This window comes from Mustela erminea, chromosome 1, assembly GCF_009829155.1.
Source record: "Mustela erminea isolate mMusErm1 chromosome 1, mMusErm1.Pri, whole genome shotgun sequence".
In the NCBI taxonomy this organism is placed as follows: domain Eukaryota; kingdom Metazoa; phylum Chordata; class Mammalia; order Carnivora; family Mustelidae; genus Mustela; species Mustela erminea.
The window spans coordinates 172,801,558-172,819,195 of NC_045614.1; the positions used below are offsets into that span (position 1 = coordinate 172,801,558).

Genomic DNA, 17,638 nt, shown 5'->3' on the forward strand with positions numbered 1-17,638 from the left:
GTATTTGCTTCTTATTCTTGTTCTTCCTACTTGATCAGTTGTTGTAACTGTCCTCACTTCAAGCTTAGAACCTTAGGTGCATTAGTATCCCCAGGGATACTGATTAAAATGTACGTTTCTGGCCCGCCCTATGAAATACTGAGTCAGTAGGACAAGTTGAGGGGTGTGGACCCGACGTAGTACTCCTTGGGCCATGCCATGACGCACTCTAGGAAACTTTGCCCAAGGTGCGGATAAGAGAGTCTGGCTGGGTATTGTGATTATCAGTTTTTGCTTACAATATATTATTGCTAAGAACCTGTCTTTGACCTTTTATTCCAACCTTGCACTGTTGGTTGCAAGACTTCTTGATTTCTGACTTCTTGGCCAGACTTTTGACCACTCTCCTTTTCTAAAACTCTGGTTAATCCTCAGATCTACTGCTTTGTCTCTTAACTGTGTTTCTTATCTGAGGAAAAGAAGCTCACCTCAAAACCAACATTTCCTGTTATGGTCATAGGCTCCAAGCAGTCTCGTTTATATATCCTCTCATTTATATATCCTTCATTTGTTTTGTCATTCAACAAATACTGAAAATCTGTACTCAGACTCCTGTGCTGGGGACACACTGCTTAGAAGACAGATTCAATTCAGGTAATAACAGCCTTTATAGACCAGCCAAAGAGACAGTCAGTTAAGGAAACATTCACCGTGAAAGTGTTTGATGCCATAGAGAGGTGTTGGGACAATGTGAGAGCCTACAACGGAGCCAACTAATCCAGTCCTGGAGTTAAGGAAGACTTCTGGAATGATCAGGTAGTTGGGAGGTGATGAGAAGGTAGAGCGTTCTAGGCAGAACGACAGGACAGTGTGGAAGAAAACCCTAAAATAGAAGAGCTATGTCACTGAAAAGAAAGTGACTGTAGAGTGGGGTTGGGGACAATGGGAGGCATGACAAGGAAAGGATCTGGAAAGATGGGCGGGCCCAGACCATAAGCGGTCTTGTAAATCCTGTGTAAGAGTCCAGACTCTCAATTTGAGAGCCATGAAATACCTCTTAAAGATTTCAAACAGAGGTGAGTCACTATCTGGGTTGTGCTGAAAAAGAGCACTACAGCTATCATAGACAGGTGATGCAAATGATTCAGAGTGAACCCCCCAGAAGGCAGGCAGGGTGGCTAAGGAACACCCAGGGAATATCGGAGGAATATCTCTTCCACTGTAACAGGAGGGAAGGGGCAAAGGGCAGGATGGTCTGCAGGTAAGGTATGTGGTGGGGAACAGTATGTTGAAAGTGTTTTTATGGAAATTTCCTCCCAGGGAGAAAAGAGTGAAGACACCCGAGATATCCTTCAAGTACTTTAGGTGGTAAGATTTTAGTACTAAGATAAATTCTTCAATTGGGTGATATGTAGGATAGGCCAGCTGCTCAGCCTTAATAGACAAAGAACTTCACCAGCCACTTAGAAATGTATCAAGACTTATATACACATATATTTACAATTGCGAATGTACTCTCATAAAGTTATAGGACTATAAAGTTATATGACTATGTTAGATTGTGAGAGACTTTAAGAGAGCAACATCTAAGAAAAAAAAAGCATGACATCTGATCAATGACGGAATGTAATTAGAATTAGAAATCTGTGTGAAGACTCTTAGTACATCTTCAGCTTTCTGAACCATGTAGAACTTTTCCTCCCAAAGAAGGATGGAGCCAGCTTTTCCAGGCATAAAGGCACTCCATTTCCCCATCAGTCCTAAAGGCAAGTTCAAACTGAGAAACCATCTTAAGGCTTGAATGAGTAAGGTCTGACATGACAAAAAAATACCCAACTCAACATTTCATCAAAAGGCAAAATTCAGCCCCTTCTTCTGTCAGAAAGTTCTGATAACAGAAAAGACTTCGATGGGAACTGCACACTCAATCGGACTTTTCTAACACTGGACAGATTTGGACAGATTTGGAATGTGCCGCTCTTGCTGCTAAAGACGTTTTTCCACTCTTGGCCTTCCAAAACCCAGAGTTCAAAGCTGCACTACTACTTTTTTATGCAGGAGCAAATTGACCACAACACTATTAGAAAAAGACGTGAGTCAGTGTGTTTGGCTCTTTGTTTCTTTGTGGTGATCTTTGGAAAGGAAAGATTGTAAGGAAAGAAAAGCAGGGAAGGACTAGTTTGCATCTTTTCCGTGAGGGGTGTTTGCTTAAAAAATAATAACCCCAAACCAGGCTATTATTGGGATTTATATTAAGCATTTCCAAGCTTTGAAACAGGAACAAAGACCACCAGACCCTTGTGAGGTAAGCTTTTGTTTTTCTCATTATACAAATAGATAAATTGAGTCACTGAGCAGTGAGGTAATTTCCCTGGTCTCGGCTGCAGTAGATGAAAAGAAAGCATGAACTCAAGGTTTTGGATTCCAGGTAACCACTTTGATCATGCTTTTATTGGAAGCTGACAACCAAAAAGTTAATAATCCGTTATACTTTGTGTTAGGGACATGAAATTTTCTAGTTTACCATGAATTCTACTTCATATAATTCATATGCATAATTGTGGATGTATGTGCTTACTCAGCTGCCCCAAATCTTTAGAGAATGAGACATTTTGGATAATTAAACATTTCCCGAAGCTGGTATTTTTACATCTGTGAGCACCAAGATGTTTCTTTTGATAGGATCTATTTAAAAACATGAAATTTTCTTAATTCTTAAAGACATCACTAAGTATGTCAATAATTATATTCAGCTGTGATTTAGTGATTCCCTCAGCAACTTCCTAAGACAGGGTGCCTGGGTTGCTCAGATGGTTAAGCATCTGACTCAGGTCATGATCTCAGGGTCATGAGATAGAGTCCCATGTCAGACGCTCTGGCTCAGCGGGGAGTCTGCTTGAAATTTTCTCTCTCCCTCTACCTCTGCCCCTCCCACTTGTGTGTGTGCATGCATGCATTCTCTCTCTCTCTTAAATAAATAAATAAATAAAATACACCCCCCCCCCCCAAAAAAAAGAAAGAAAGAAAGAAAGAAAAACTTCCTAAGGCTATATGGCTATTTGTCTCCTCAATGAATGCCATTATGCTTTAGAAACACTTATCTTTTTACAGTTTCTTTTTCTCCTCCCTTATTGTTAGGCTTCCAAACTTCCATGGAATTGCATTTATTTATTGTAGCCCTTTTCCCTATTCTAATGAGGTACCTCAAGACAGCTCTGATCTTAGGACTCAGAGAACCAAATTCATTATGATGACTTGCAAAGTGGAAGCAAATAGTTTTGAAGTGAGAAGTTCATGTAATGGCTTATGAGTATGAACCTTAAGGACCACTCTGTTTCAACCACTGAGCATGTTTGACTTCTTTTTTGTCTTCAGTTGTATTCTGTAGGGCTGAAGTTTTCAGAAATTAAAATTCTAGGTTATGAAAATGTACGTTACATACATTTTAATTTACGACTTGGCTTGGGAAAAGTTATTTTTTCTCAGTGATTCAGATAGTTTTCATCCAACAAGGATTTATTGGAAATAAAGAACCTGACTCTATTCCAGGACCTTGGGATCTCTCAGTATCCTTTCTAGGACCATTAGTATTAATTGCATCTCTCTGGCAACAAAATTAAAAATTCACAATAATTTTGCTTGAAAGAATATCAGTTAAAAGTTTACTCTTTTGTACATTAATATGTATGTGTGTTGAATGTCTGAGATACATAACCTCAGGGTTCTAGGATTGAGCCCTGAGCTGGGGATATGCACTCACGGGGGGTCCGTTTGAGGATTCAATGATTCAGCTTCATATTGTAGCTCAAAACATTCACTATCTAAATGATGTGAAATTTACTTAATCTTTCTAAGCCTCCACTGTCTCATGTGTAAAACATAGATAAAATCTTCCTCTGTCTAATTCAAATGAAGGAATGTATATAAAATACGTCATAAACAGTAAATTTCTCTACAGAGTTTATTATTATCAGTATCACTCTCTTCATTTTTTAAAGTTTCCAAATTAAGATACTTACTAACACTTTTGCTGGCCTGGTGATAATGAATTCTATTTTATAAAAACCAGGTACTAAGCCTCTCCAGTGTTCTTGCCATGTTAAAAAGGAGTCATGGATTCTTTCTGCAGCCAGTGGCTCATGTCTACAGATGAGAATTTTATTTATATGTATTCAAATGTGATTTAAACACATGGTGATTCTTTTATGGCTAAATATAAAAAATTTACAAGTTAAATGTTATTGCTATCTTTACCATTTACTTTAGAGTTTGTTCATGCTATAATTTGTAAATACTTTACAAGGCAGGGGAAAATACACATTCATAATTATTTCTTGATGTTGTCTGGCTCATGATAGCTGGGTAAATTCTTTTATTTTATTATTTAAAAAAAGTTTTCATTGAAAATTTTTCCAGTCACTCCAGATAGACTTAGCTGTAAATGGAAAAGATACAGCTGATGGCTCTGGATTCTTGAGCGTGTCTTCTGCCCTATCCTGCTCTTCCCTGAGTCAGAAGGAAGGCATGCGGTGTGGCGGACCTCCGAAATCATTAAACATCTCCTGTAAACTGTTGCTGTTTAAGACTCACTCTGGTTTATTTTCTGAAGGCTTATTAATAAGTTAGAATCTAATCTGCAGCCAGACTGTTTGATCACTTTGCTCTTGGCTTTGCCAGGCACAGGATTTTATTGTGTGGTTTGACTCCTGAAGGGCCGTTGGTAAGCCAGCAAGTGCCAGGGGCACATCATTGTTAAATTCCAAAGACATGTGACCTCCCTTGACCTTCTGGTAGAGGGTTTAGCCTTCTTCAAAGAGTGTCAGCTTGATCACTAGAAATAGGGACAAAAATGCTCTGGGAAAATCTATGATAAAGAACTACTTTCCTTCAGAGAGTCATGGGATTTCAGAGGGAGATAAAGGCAAAAATCTCTTACTGAACTTGTTTTGGATACCCCGGGACAGTTTTTATCTGTAGAAATAGTCATATTGAAAATTGAAGCAATTCTATGAACAGGTATATAAAACGTGTTTTTTCCCATAAAAGGGAAAAGAGATGGCAGTGTATAATGGAACTTTCTCTTTGAAAGACTCGGTTCAAATCATTCTTTATCTCATTTTGTTTGTATAGTGATAAAGGATCTAGATAACATTACAGTGCCATTCTCTGTGAGTTAAAGCAACTAAAAAAAAAAAAAGGAAATACCATTTGTAGTATTTTATTAAAATTATATATGTAGGGAAGAGGACTTCCTTAAGATAATGTAACAATTAGAGGCAGGAATGCTAGGCACGGTAGGAAAGCCATGCACTGAACACAATATTTAAAGAACACTACTGTGGTCGTGACATTCACTCAGGATACAGAAAAGCATCTTTTCAGTAGTTTATGTGGTCATCAAGGAATACAAGACATGGCACATGAAAATGTAAATATTTTGTGTTGTCCAATACAGTAGGCACTATCCACCTGTGGTTATTTGATTTTAAATTTAAGGAGATTATAATAAAATAAAATTTAAAAATTTAGGACCTGACTTGCATTAGCCACATTTCAAGTGCTCAGTTCCCAGTATGTGGTTGGTGGCTATCATTCTGTGCAGCTCAGATAGGGCACATTTCTTCACTACAGAATAGTCTAGCAGACAGCTCTGATTTGTGTACAGGCAACATGTAAGTGACATTTGTAGCAACTGCTTGTCAGTTGAGAATAAACCAGAATCAGTGCAGGCTGCAATATTTGGGAAGACTTTAACGAGACCTTGAATTTATGGTTATTTTGTCAAGTGTTAAGAACAATGAGGGACATTCAGTAGAGAAAAGGAAAGAGGATTTTTGGGGAATAATAATGTTTGTGGTTTAGGACTGATTCCTGCTGTAGACCGGAGAGGGTTGAAGATGGAAAGGTGGTTTGGGTTGAGAGGTTGAGGTACCTGAGCTTAACTGGCAAGTTAAGGTGTTTGTTCCATGTTTCATGATGCCACTAATATTTATGAACAGAGTACTAACAGTCCTGGGATTGTGGCATCACCCAGCAAATTTTTCTTTATGTAATTTAGTAGATAGAAGGTTAATATTTAATATTAGCATGCCAATGGAAGTTCATCCCATGCGCCATGGTTAGCTCCAGAAGTTTAACACTATAAAAAATGTCATACTGGTAACCTAATTATGTGTGCCCGGGTGTGAATGGACTTAGGTAAAATTGTGTCTTCTTGGAACAATCTATGGAGATAGAGAAAAGAGCATTTAAAGGCTTCTCATTCACCATCACTGTATTCTATTGCCTGGTCCCTTTTTCCTTTCCTCCTTTTCACATTTATTAGGTTTCTATTATGTGCTAAGTATTGAGGGTGCAGAGATAAGCAGGACCTGAAGCCTTTGGCAAAGAGCTCCCAGTCTTGCACATAGAAGAGGCCAATGCTATCACAGCGTGGACATGGCCATGACAGGGCCATGCCCAGGGGGCTAGGGAGCATGGCAGAGCTGTACAGTGGACCCTGGGGCAGGTGGGGAGTAAGCACGTCTTCTCAAAGCAGAAGATACCTGATTCAGATCTTGGAGGATCTGAATCTTGGAGGAGGAATCTTAATTTTGTAGATTAACTAGGAAAAACCACATGCAGAAAGGGAAGGTCAAGGACAAAGGCAAAAAAAAGTATGCAGAATGTGACCATATGGAAAGAACTAGCCCTTATTTCTTCTTGAGTCTTTGGCATGACACAGAGGAAGGCTTCGAGGTATACTTATTTCCATATATACCCATATATATCAGTTAAGCAACAGGTGTAGACAATATAGACATTTTTCTAGGTGACTCTCATGGCTTGAGGGAATCATTTAAGTTGTCTTGACTCTCATCATCTGGCTATGGATGATAATAAAAGTAACGCCAAAGAGAATGATCTGACGAGCCAGATTCAAGTTCGTTTAACGTGTTGTAATGCTTTTGTTCTGTCTGTTCCTCATATAATCATGGGAATTTCTACCGCCTTAGGAATGAAATGCTAGGTTGTCACTCTCTCTTCCAGACTGATGCCAAGCAACTTGGGATCACTTGGGGAGAATTTATGGAGAAACCTTAGCCCTTACAAATTACTCTAGGGAGAAAAGATAGCTTTTTTTTTTGGTTTTTCTAGTTACACAGCCCTTACTTTTTTGGCTCCAAAATGACAGCATGCTTTTAGGAAAAAAATACAGAAAAGAGAAAGAAATTAAAATCACAGCACTAAACAAGAAACAGAGCCAGTCGGCAGTGTCTAGGAACAGAGCCACTGGAATTCTCTCACTTTCTTTATGAGTCAGAGGCATTGTCACAGGGAATTGATGTTTTTTCTCCCTTTTATGACACTAGAAGGCACTATGAAAGGCAGTGTGGAGGAGCAGTGTGGAGTGTGACCTCGATGGGAATACTGGCTCTGCCACCTGCTAGCTGTGTGACCCTGGGCAAGCCTCTTGGCCAAGTAGAGGCTCCATTTCTCTCATCTCTAAACTGAGAATGATGGGGAGACTGGGTGACTCGGTTGGTTAAGCACCTGCCTTTGGCTTGGGTCATGATCTCAGGGTCCTGGGATCGAGCCTGCACTGGCTCCCTGCTCAGTGGGTCATCTGCTTCTTCCTCTCCCTCTGCTCTACCCTACTTGGGCTCACTTTCTCTCTCCCTGTAATAAATAATTAACTAAAAATTAAGAAAATTGAGAATGATAATACTGCTGTCATAGGGTTCATATAAGGAACAGAGATAATGATACAATGTCAGATCCTGTTAGATCTATTTTTATAACTACTAATGATAGTTAGATAATGATACAATGTCAGATCCTGTTAGTATCTATTTTTATAACTACTAATGATTAGTTTGAGTTGCTTGTTTGGATGACTGTGAAATACTTATGTTCTTAAAGGAGAGGATGCTCCAGTCTCACATTTTTAGGATACTGACCTCTGGGCATTATCTTTGTGGAGGGGAAAGAGAATTCCCAGAGTATGGCCCTAAGAGAAACAGGAAATTTAATAGGAGTTGGAGGTCTGAGTGTCATCAATAACCCAAATAATCTCTGATAGAGCAAGATACACTAGGATACCAGTAAGTGTGATCCTGTTATGGGAATTAGATTCCTATTTATGGTGAGAAAGTAAATGCTCAAGGAAGAAGTTTGGCTAGTGATCCTTACCAGTGGTTAAGGTGACACAGAATTACCAGATCAGAGATTGCTGAGTTAATTTGTGAAATTACGTAGGCTCCTCGTTTACTGAATTTATTGCTTATTGATGGTCATTTCTCTACACACAATCTCTAGACAATGGGAAAGAAGAAGGAAGGAATAGATCATTTAAATCTGTCCAATGTCCCTTCCCTCCTCCTTCCTTCCTTCCTCTCTTCCATCATCTATCTTTCTAGATTTGTAAAACACTTAAATTATTCTGGCATTTCTGCTATTATTTTTATTATGAAGAACTGAGCCATTGAACCAAGACACGTTCATCTTCTTTTGTTCCTTTTTCAACTGGTTATGGACATTACATTGGGATAGTTCCTTACTTTATGATTTGGCATAGCACATAATCTATACTAACTCAATGTGTATTACATAATAACTAGCAACACTGAAATTACCATGTCCCAGTAGATCTTCAGATAATGAAGAGGACAGTGATACCTAAACTGTTCCCAAGTTGTTCTACAGAATACCAGTCCCAAGAGATGCTCTCAGGTTGGGAAGATTTGTCAGCAAATAAGTTTAGGGCACACTATTTACTGTCACATTTTTGAAAAATGAAAATATAATTAGTATATTAAGGTCTTTGTGAAACTTGCAGTGAATTGAACTGATCATATTGTTTCATTGAGTATTTCTAAAATTATTTGACCATAGAAGCTTTTTCTGTATAAACACATGTTAATATCCCAGGTACTGCTGTTTTTGAAACACACTTCGGAAAATGTTGAAGAAGCAACATTCAGATTTTACATAATATAATATCATTATTAAAAATATCATCTTTCTTTAGTTACAACAGAATTTTTTTTTTTTTAAAGATTTTATTTATTTGTTAGAGAGAGAGATACAGAGCGCAAGCACAGGCAGACAGAGTGGCAGGCTAGAGGCAGAGGGAGAAGCAGGCTCCCTGCCGAGCAAGGAGCCCGATGTGGGACTCGATCCCAGAACGCTGGGACCATGACCTGAGCCGAAGGCAGCTGCTTAACCAACTGAGCCACCCAGGTGTCCCATAGTTACAACAGAATTTTAAAACAAAAAACTTTTTTGTGCAGGGAGAATTAGTTTTTAATTAATGTCAAACTATGGACAAGTGAACACAGAGGTCTTTTGAGACTCTTAAGCCATAATTTAATTCTTTCTCTTCCCTTTTCTACTTACACTTGACCTTGTCTGGCTCTTTGAGACATAAGGAATTGTCCTTTGTATTTTAAGAAACAAAAATGCTTGTGCTGTGTCTTGAAAGGTTAAGTGCTTTGTTGGAATTTTATTCCATTTTGACTTGATTTTGTTTACAACACTGTGATCCATTACCAGGTGTTCTGAGTATAATCCACTCACTACATAAGTAACAGAAACAATGTATGCTTTAAGTAGTATCATTCCGTAAAATAACTGGCAAGACCTCAAGTGTCTCTAAATGATAAAGAGAGTGGTTATTTGAAAACTGTTCTCCTATTTAAGATAAATACATTAAGGCACAGAGATGATTAATGACTTTCCTAAGACCCCAGAAAGAGTCAAGGTGTTTTTGAGATTAAAACACATGATTTTCTCAAATGGGGACTTCGTAGGCCTCTGCGTACCAGCTTCATAGGTTCATCTCTGCTGACATCAGACATAGACTTAGAGGATTGCTCTGTATTCCTGTGAATGTCATAAATTGTACAAAGCAAGCAGCCCTTCTCTGGTGTGCCAGGGATTTTTCTTTTATGGTCCTAATTGATCTCTATCCCCCAAAGGGTTCTGAATTATGCAAGTGTCTCAAGTCTTAACAAGCCATCCCCAACACAGCTGTGCAATGGAAATGTTCAACGGAAAGGTATTCACTTCGGTCTCGGCAAGGCCCTGGCCTCTCCTTGGAGAGACCTGGATCCAACAGTGCAGGTTTGGGGCCATCTCAGAGAACCTTGTTTGGCCCATTTCTGCCTCTTTCTTCCTCCCAGATCCCTTCCTGCTCCTGTTGTCAGGAAGGACTAGTCATGGCAGGGCACCAGGACTCCCTTTGTTAGCTCATGATCTTTCAAGCGCCTGAGCTTCCCTGCCCTCCTCTCACCGACCCCCAGCTGCCAGGGTTTGTTTTTTACTGAGTTGAGCATTTAGTTGTGGGCATTTAGTCTTGGCTAGTGGTGGCCTTGGAAAGACCATTTTCTAAGATTGCTTTGGTTTTCTTTCAAACAAACCTCTACAAGCCTGGACATTTCTGGCATTGCTGAAATGCAGGTGATTTATTCCTAGAGGCTTATATTGGTTATTATTATTATTATTATTTTTTTTTTTAAAGAAAACCACCAATGTGATACACTCCTTTAGTATATCTTAGCCACTGGCTGCAAAAGACACCTGTCACTGCCTTTTATCAGGAAAAATTCAACTCTAAAGGCCCCCTCCGGTACAAGTCAGGTTTTTTGCTTGTTTTGTTGTTTGTTTTTGAGACACTCAGCCCCGCGGCTCCCTCTACTGGTCATTGACTTTCCTCCCCACTCATTTGAACATTGGATTAGAATAAACTGGGAGCTAGGAAGGGAATTCCGGTTAAATCAGGAGTTATAGATCCAATAGCATACTTTCTTTGTACCTCTCTTTTTATCTGCTATTTTTCCCAACCTCGATTTTGGCCACCTAAGCCACAGATTTTTAGCCCAACCTAGTGTCTCGCTTCACATCAGTCTTGGGCTTACTTTGCATCTGCCTTTTAACAGGAGGCCACTTCTTTGGATTTATAGCATGGATGAACACCATGACGGCTGGATTTTAAGACTAGATTATCAGTAAGTAAAGATCTTTAAAGAGATAGAATAATGTACAGTCATCACTTTGAACTTATGAACCAAGTTTAGATTATCTTTCGAGTGCGCATGGCAGGATAGCTGGAGGAACCAAACAGGATAATAGTTGCCAAAATGTTTCCCAGCTGCCCCAGGACAATGCTCTCAAACCAGTTCTTAGGATTCACTGTCTCTTCCTGTTGATCTGAAGGCAGTTGTGACTTACCCACTCTGCTGCTGGGTAGCATAAAATTTCTGCATAAACCAGCCATAGTTGCCCTGGTACTACGAAGCCTGAAGTATGGAGATCACTGGCCCAGTGACAAAACAGCTGTTTTATCTAGCTAACAGAGAGGACTGGGGAAGCGCCGTAACAGGCTGGACACATTTTATTTCCCGGAGAAGCCAACAGCTGACACCCACACCCAAGCCTATTCAGTTAGAGTTGGAAAAGTAGCACATGAAGTGATTGTCTTTAATCTCAGCACATCAAATGATGCCAATGCCTAAATATCATATGATGTAAACACATCAATAGAGAGCTTAAGAGAGGCAGTCTTCAAGAGACTTACTTAAAAGAATGTTTTCGCGATGATGCTAAGTCATAGACTATGTAAATTTTAACATACAATAAATCAATTTCAGAAACACAAGTACTATTTCAAAGATATGCAAACAATTGTCAGGCTTTAGAGGAAAGTGAAGAAGCATCTGGGGTAACATCTGTCCACTTATTCAGGGTAAATTATTTCCAGAAATGATACAAGAATATTCTTTTCTACCTTCATCATTTTCTATATTGGAATAACTTTATGTATCACCCCAAATTATATTGTTATCTTAGCAGAAAAACATTTTGATGCCTTGACATCTATAGTTAGTATGTTAGGTCAGTTGAATTAGAGGTCAAATGAGGCTCTTTTCCCAGTCAAGTGTTAAGAAGAATTTTAACAAGATGTAATACTTGTTAAGCTTTTACCCCTGTGAGTCAGTCCTCAAATGGCATTGTACTGAAAGGAGCCTGACCCAAAGAGGATTTTATCTCCCAAACATTTGAGAGACTCTTGGATCAGGCATATTAAAAATCTCTTCTCTAGTACCTCAAAATTCTACCAAGTTTCTCCCTCTTCTATCTAAGATGGAATGAGCCCTCTTTGCTGCACTATCTTGTCTCTATATTCTTGGGTCATTGACCCCTCTCCTCTGACAGAACATATTTCATGCTTATACTCCTCAATCTGTCTGTTTCTCAAAGTTTCCTCTGGTTGTTCTTTATGCATATTTTGCCTTTTTTTCTCATTAAAGACCTGGGAAGGAGTAAGGTGATTATAAGGCCAACACACTGTCTACTGGGTGGGAGAAAAGAATGTTATGCTATTAAACCATCACAAAATAATACATTTGTTCTGTCACATAAATATTTTAATGAGACTTTAAGACAGCTTTGACACATACTGTATTGGGAAAACACACTCTGGTTAGCCAAGATAGAGCACTGTTTAAAGAGTCTGGCTACCTAAACTGGAGCCCGAGTTCTGCTACACATGTCTGGGTGAACTTCGGCATGACATCAACCTCCCTGACCTTTTCTCACCTGTTAAATTAACGTCAGTTAAAATTAGCTCCAAAGATCCTTCCAGCGTTTATACTCTGTTATTCTCTCAGTATAATACCCAAGAAATTAGAATAGGGACTAGAGTGTTTAGAAACGTCATTCAGAAGGGCCTGTTGGAGGCAATGGCAATTTTAAATTACCTTTCTTCTAGATAGATGAATTAAGGTTTACAAAAATGTAAAGCCTTCTTACTTGCTGGAGTGAAAATTTACATCCTGTTTAAGAGAAAGTATGAGACTTTTGGTAATGAGAAAATCCACAAGTATGAGTGGTACTCCAGGAACTTAATCTGTAGTAATTGAAGAGAGATCTTATGCTGAAGGAGAGAATGGAAGTTTTCATTTTCTAGGAAGAAGGATGGCAATGAACCCAAAATTAATAGAGGAGGTTGAAGGTGAATCCTCAGGTGTATTTTAATATCATATATAATCAGCTAGAGGTACTGTGAGGTGCTTTTGCTGTTATGCCACATTGAACAGTTAGAATTCAGTATTATTTTAGCTAATTACTCTCTGTAATCAGTTTTCAGGAACATTTTTGTTTCAGTCACTTCAGTGGGTGTCACACAATTTCAGTGGCTTTGTGGATTTGTGTCCACAGGGCCCCCAGATTAAGGGCCCCCTCTAATCCCTTTACTGCACAACTATTTGCTTGAGAATAGACTATAAAGAACCTCCTTCCTCAAACAGCAAACACAGTTACCAAAGCAATAGTGGAATGTTTGATTAGTGGCTTCTCTGTCGGTGCTGAAATGTGGTTAATTTTCTTTCTCACTCTTCACTCTGGAAAAGGCAAGTTTCGCAGAGCTTTCATTCAGTACTGGGGGTGTAAACTGCTGTTAATGATTGCCAGGTCTTGAAGATCTTTTTCATTATAACCTTAGCATTTTGTAGCAACTAGTGAGTTGATCTTTTAAAAAAATTATTTATTTTTTTTAAAATTCTGGATGCTTTGGTTACTAAGAGGTCCATTTCACAAAATGCTAAAGTAAAACATTCTCTAAGTTCCAAAGAACATTCATTCATCCCCTTCATCTTTTCCTCTCCTCTCCTTTTGTTTTCCTTTTCACTCAATAAATGAGAACAGTGCACCTCAGAAGACTGAGTTCTAGTCTCAAGATCTGTACTTTCTTTAAATTATGTGTATGTATGGTTATGAAGCCTCAGTGGAAGAGAAAGAAGCCAACGCAGGAAGAAAGGATTACTGGGAGGAACAGAGGTTGGGAAATAGGTCCACATCTCCATCACTCTGCAAGTTGCCATACCAGAAGTGGGTGACCACAGATAAAAAGGAGTACTAACTTCTCACTTGCAAATAATTACCCACCATTGGGCCCTTTGGGAAAGTGGGTTTGTTGATGTAAACCACCCATTAATGTTCTGAGGATTTTTGTACTCATTGTATAGTTTTTAAAATTGTAACTGTTAAGGTCCTACGGGTTTTAATGGGGGGCAGACCTGAAATCGTTTGGTCCATAGAACTGGGCTATTCTCCTCTGTTCCAGAAGGACACGGCAGAGATAGATTTTGATGTATTAGTAGAAATACTTTTACTGATTTAAGACAGAAGCCAAGATCACATATGAATATTTGCCCCTCTGCATCTCTTCATGTCCCACATCAGTAAAAGCAAAAAAAATTGCATTGGGAAGAGATTCTGCTCTTTCTCTTCTTCTAGAGCACTTTCTATGAGAGATTCCTCCTGGCTTCACTCTCAGCTCTCATCCCCATTCTCTTCTCTTTGACTTTTGTAGCATGAATGGAAGAAAGTGGGATATACTTGCTGGTCATGGAAAGAATATCATTTTAGAATTGTGAGTCGTAGAAAATCTCAAATGTGTGTTTCCCTAGGTGTAGCAGGCCCTTGCAATCGGTGGTACACCTTCCCTGTGTCTCTAGTGAAACAGGCAGCTGCTCCTTTTTCCTTTTTTGAGAACCATTAAAGGAGCCAGCAAGCCTGCTGGAATGGTGTCACTTAGGTTATGGCCATGAACCCAATCCAGGAGCAGCTATATAATGGCACAAAGAGAAGACTCATGTGAGGTCTCCATACAGGGTGCAAAAGGGAGATATTGAGGTAACTAAATGAAACCCCGGCACTGCTTTTCCTAAAAACTTAAGAGAAGAATCATCATGCCTGATGTGTATGCTAGGGAAAGAATCACTTTAAGAGTCCAGTAAAGTGCCCTGGGAAAGTTAGGTCATGAGTGATCTCCATGATCTCACCCGGTTATTTAGGGTGCTGAACTTGATGGCACAAGGGGGAGGCCGCTATTCTTAAGTGGTTCATAGCTGGTAGAATGGATCAGCGGCCAGGAAAAGCAGAAGCTAACTCTGGGAGAACACTTTTCATCCTCAAATTTAGGAATAACAGGAGCTCTTTTACGTTGGGAGCACTTTCTCTCTCTCTCTCTGTCTCTTTTTTTCTTTCAGGAAAGATAACTTCCCTCAAGGGAAATCTGGTGAATGAAGTAGTGTCTTTTCACCCTTGTGATGATAGCATGAGTTCGGTACTACCATAAAAGAAGAATTAACTTGGACATGCCACACATTTGGTTTGGCCTGGTCCCATACCTGTGCTCTTGTCGTGGTTGATTACCCAGTTAACATCAGATATGAAGCAAGCAGTCTGCGTTGTGGCTCCAGATGAAAGGTATTTTAATATGCTCAGGTCACATACTATCGGCCAATAGTAATTTTATATCATTTTCTTTAAGGAAACCATACTCCTCGCAATAACTTTTTCCAATGAAGCAAAATTTTGCATGACACAAAGCTTTCCGGGTAAGTCTTTCATTTGAATAATAGCCCTGAATTCCCTCCATGCCAACAGAATTTTAGTATATCTTTATTATTTCTTTTGATATGCAAAAGATATGGAGAATAGCTTTGAAAGACCCTCTGTTAAACTTCTGATGATTCTACTTTCTTTAATGGTGAAGTTTTATTTACAGCTTTGGTGAATTTCCCCTTTTTAAGTGAAATGATATAAACAAACAAAAAAGAAAAAAAAAGTGAATCTCTTCCTCTTTTACTTTAAGAACCTTAAGGGTTGAAATAGTGGTTTGGTTTCCTGACTGCCAGCTTTGGTTTGTCGTCTCTATGTGGTCTTGTGCAATTAATTCCCCAGAGGAAATATTTGAAGAGGGTTTTTCTCCCACATGAGAGAGTTTCATCCCACACAGCCCACAGATTTTGACGGCAAACTTCATGGACCAAGTGTCTGGTTTTTACAGAAGTAGCTGTAGAGTATGTTTTTCCTGTCACAGGTGCATGGGACTCTTTCTTTGACCTCAGAAATGGAAAGATACAGCAGTCTTCACCTGGGATGGAACTTAAACACTGGATAACGCTGAGAACCGGGTGCTAGTCAGGTGGATTTTAATTTACTAGATGAGGGAAAAGAAGGTGGCAAGTAGGGTTCAAACTTCCAAAGCCTTTGAGCTGATCTTTCTTTACAACCGTCTGGTGTACACAGAAGAATTGTATAATCTGGCCTGTATTTTTCTCTTGCTGTGAAACATATTGAAACGCTTTATGTTTAGGTGTATGTATAGAAATTCATGAAGTTCTTTTATATACTTTCTTGGTTCCAACACCATTCTCATTTTAGAAAAGTCTTGAAAAGATAGCTTTGTGAGAGCACATTTTGCCCCAGCTTGTAAATTTGGATTTGTTCTTTCCTATCTACCAGCCACCTGATTACAGTCTCTGTGCAAAGGGCACCCGTTCACATCATTTTTTCCAAGCACTTAAACCTGGAAAGATACTTTTTTAAAGGACTCACAGAAGCTGTCTTTGGGGGTTCGAAAACATTGCTAAATTGTTAGCAGACCTTTTGACTGTGCTATTTTTAGGAAACTAATTGTGTTCTTTTAAAGTACATTTTTGACAATGGGACAAAGTTTTCCTTGCCCCCACTGATATAGGAAATATTTACAATGAAAAACGTCAGTAAAACACCCCACACAGATATATTTTAACTTCAGCAACAGTCGGCAAAAGGGGAAAAGTGATTTAAAAAGAGAAGGTTTTTGCAGTATTTGTGCTGCTGTTTCTGCCCAAAATGAACTTTTATTTTACCGTTCAAACAGAAGTTTGTTTTTAAACCAGTTGCTAGTTAAAGGAGCAGCTGATCTGGCATCCGTAGGAGTCAGCTCGAACCAAACAGTAAGCGTGTTGACCAGAGGAGACTTACTCCCCACCCCCGCAGCAACCCCTAGTAGGTCATATGCCTGCAGAAGTGTTGTCTTACCTTGAGCACGTAAGATCCAGGAGAAAGGCTCAGGGGGCTCCCACAGGAGAGGACCGGGAAAGTGCTCTGATCCGCGGCTGGTAACATGCACTTGGCTTTTATGGGCAGGTGGGAGGAGCTGCTCCTCATAGTAGGTGGGCAGGAAAGGAGCAGCGGGCGGGTAGCCCCGGGAGGAGCTGGACACTCTTCTCTGGGGAGGGGCGGAGAGGGCAGAGCAGGAGCCCGAAAGAGGGAGGAGAGACGCGACGGGAGGAGGCTGTAGAAGCGGTGGAAGGAATGGAAACGGGAGAGGGAGGGAGAAAGAGAAAGAAAAAAGGGGGAACGAAGAACAACAGAGAAAGGGATGTAGACCAAAGACGGAAAATGGGTTGGGGAGAAGATGAATAGGGGACAGAGAGAGACTAACACGCAAGGTCTGGAAGGAAAGGAGAACTGGATTATTTTTTGCTTTTGTGTGACTCTTTTTTTTTTAAATTATTATTTTTTTTTGTGGGTGACTGTTAGCACTAAAGGTGTTTTCTGTGAATTTGGAAAACTAAATAACGGTTCAGGAAAACGGAAGGGTTCCTAAGCGAGGCCAAGGAGGGGCCGCTGGGCGTCCGAGGAGCACAGCCCAAGTGCTGGCGGACGCCCGCCCGGCAGCGGCGCGGAGCCCAGGGCGCGGAGCCGAGCGCGCGGCGCGGAGCGGGTGCAGCTTGCGCCCGCAGCCCCGGTCGGTCCGCTGGTAAAACCCGCCTCCGCTCCTCACTCCCGGCAGTGCTTATTTGTCAAGAAAGGTCTCCCTGTGCTGCCGGTAGCGTGCAGC

General features: G+C 40.0%; 1 protein-coding gene across 4 annotated transcripts in view; it reads right to left on the reverse strand.

Moving 5' to 3' along the window:
- Positions 1–17,063, reverse strand: part of COL8A1 (collagen type VIII alpha 1 chain) — a 153,126-nt gene extending 136,063 nt beyond the window's left edge. For 3 of the 4 annotated variants that reach the window (XM_032351181.1, XM_032351170.1, XM_032351191.1), the window contains exon 1: positions 16,834–17,063. The gene's annotated coding sequence lies outside the window, so the exon portion shown is untranslated. The remainder of the gene's footprint in view (positions 1–16,833) is intronic. The other variant, XM_032351199.1, reaches the window with a different exon arrangement.
- Between the last annotated feature and the right edge of the window lie 575 nt (positions 17,064–17,638).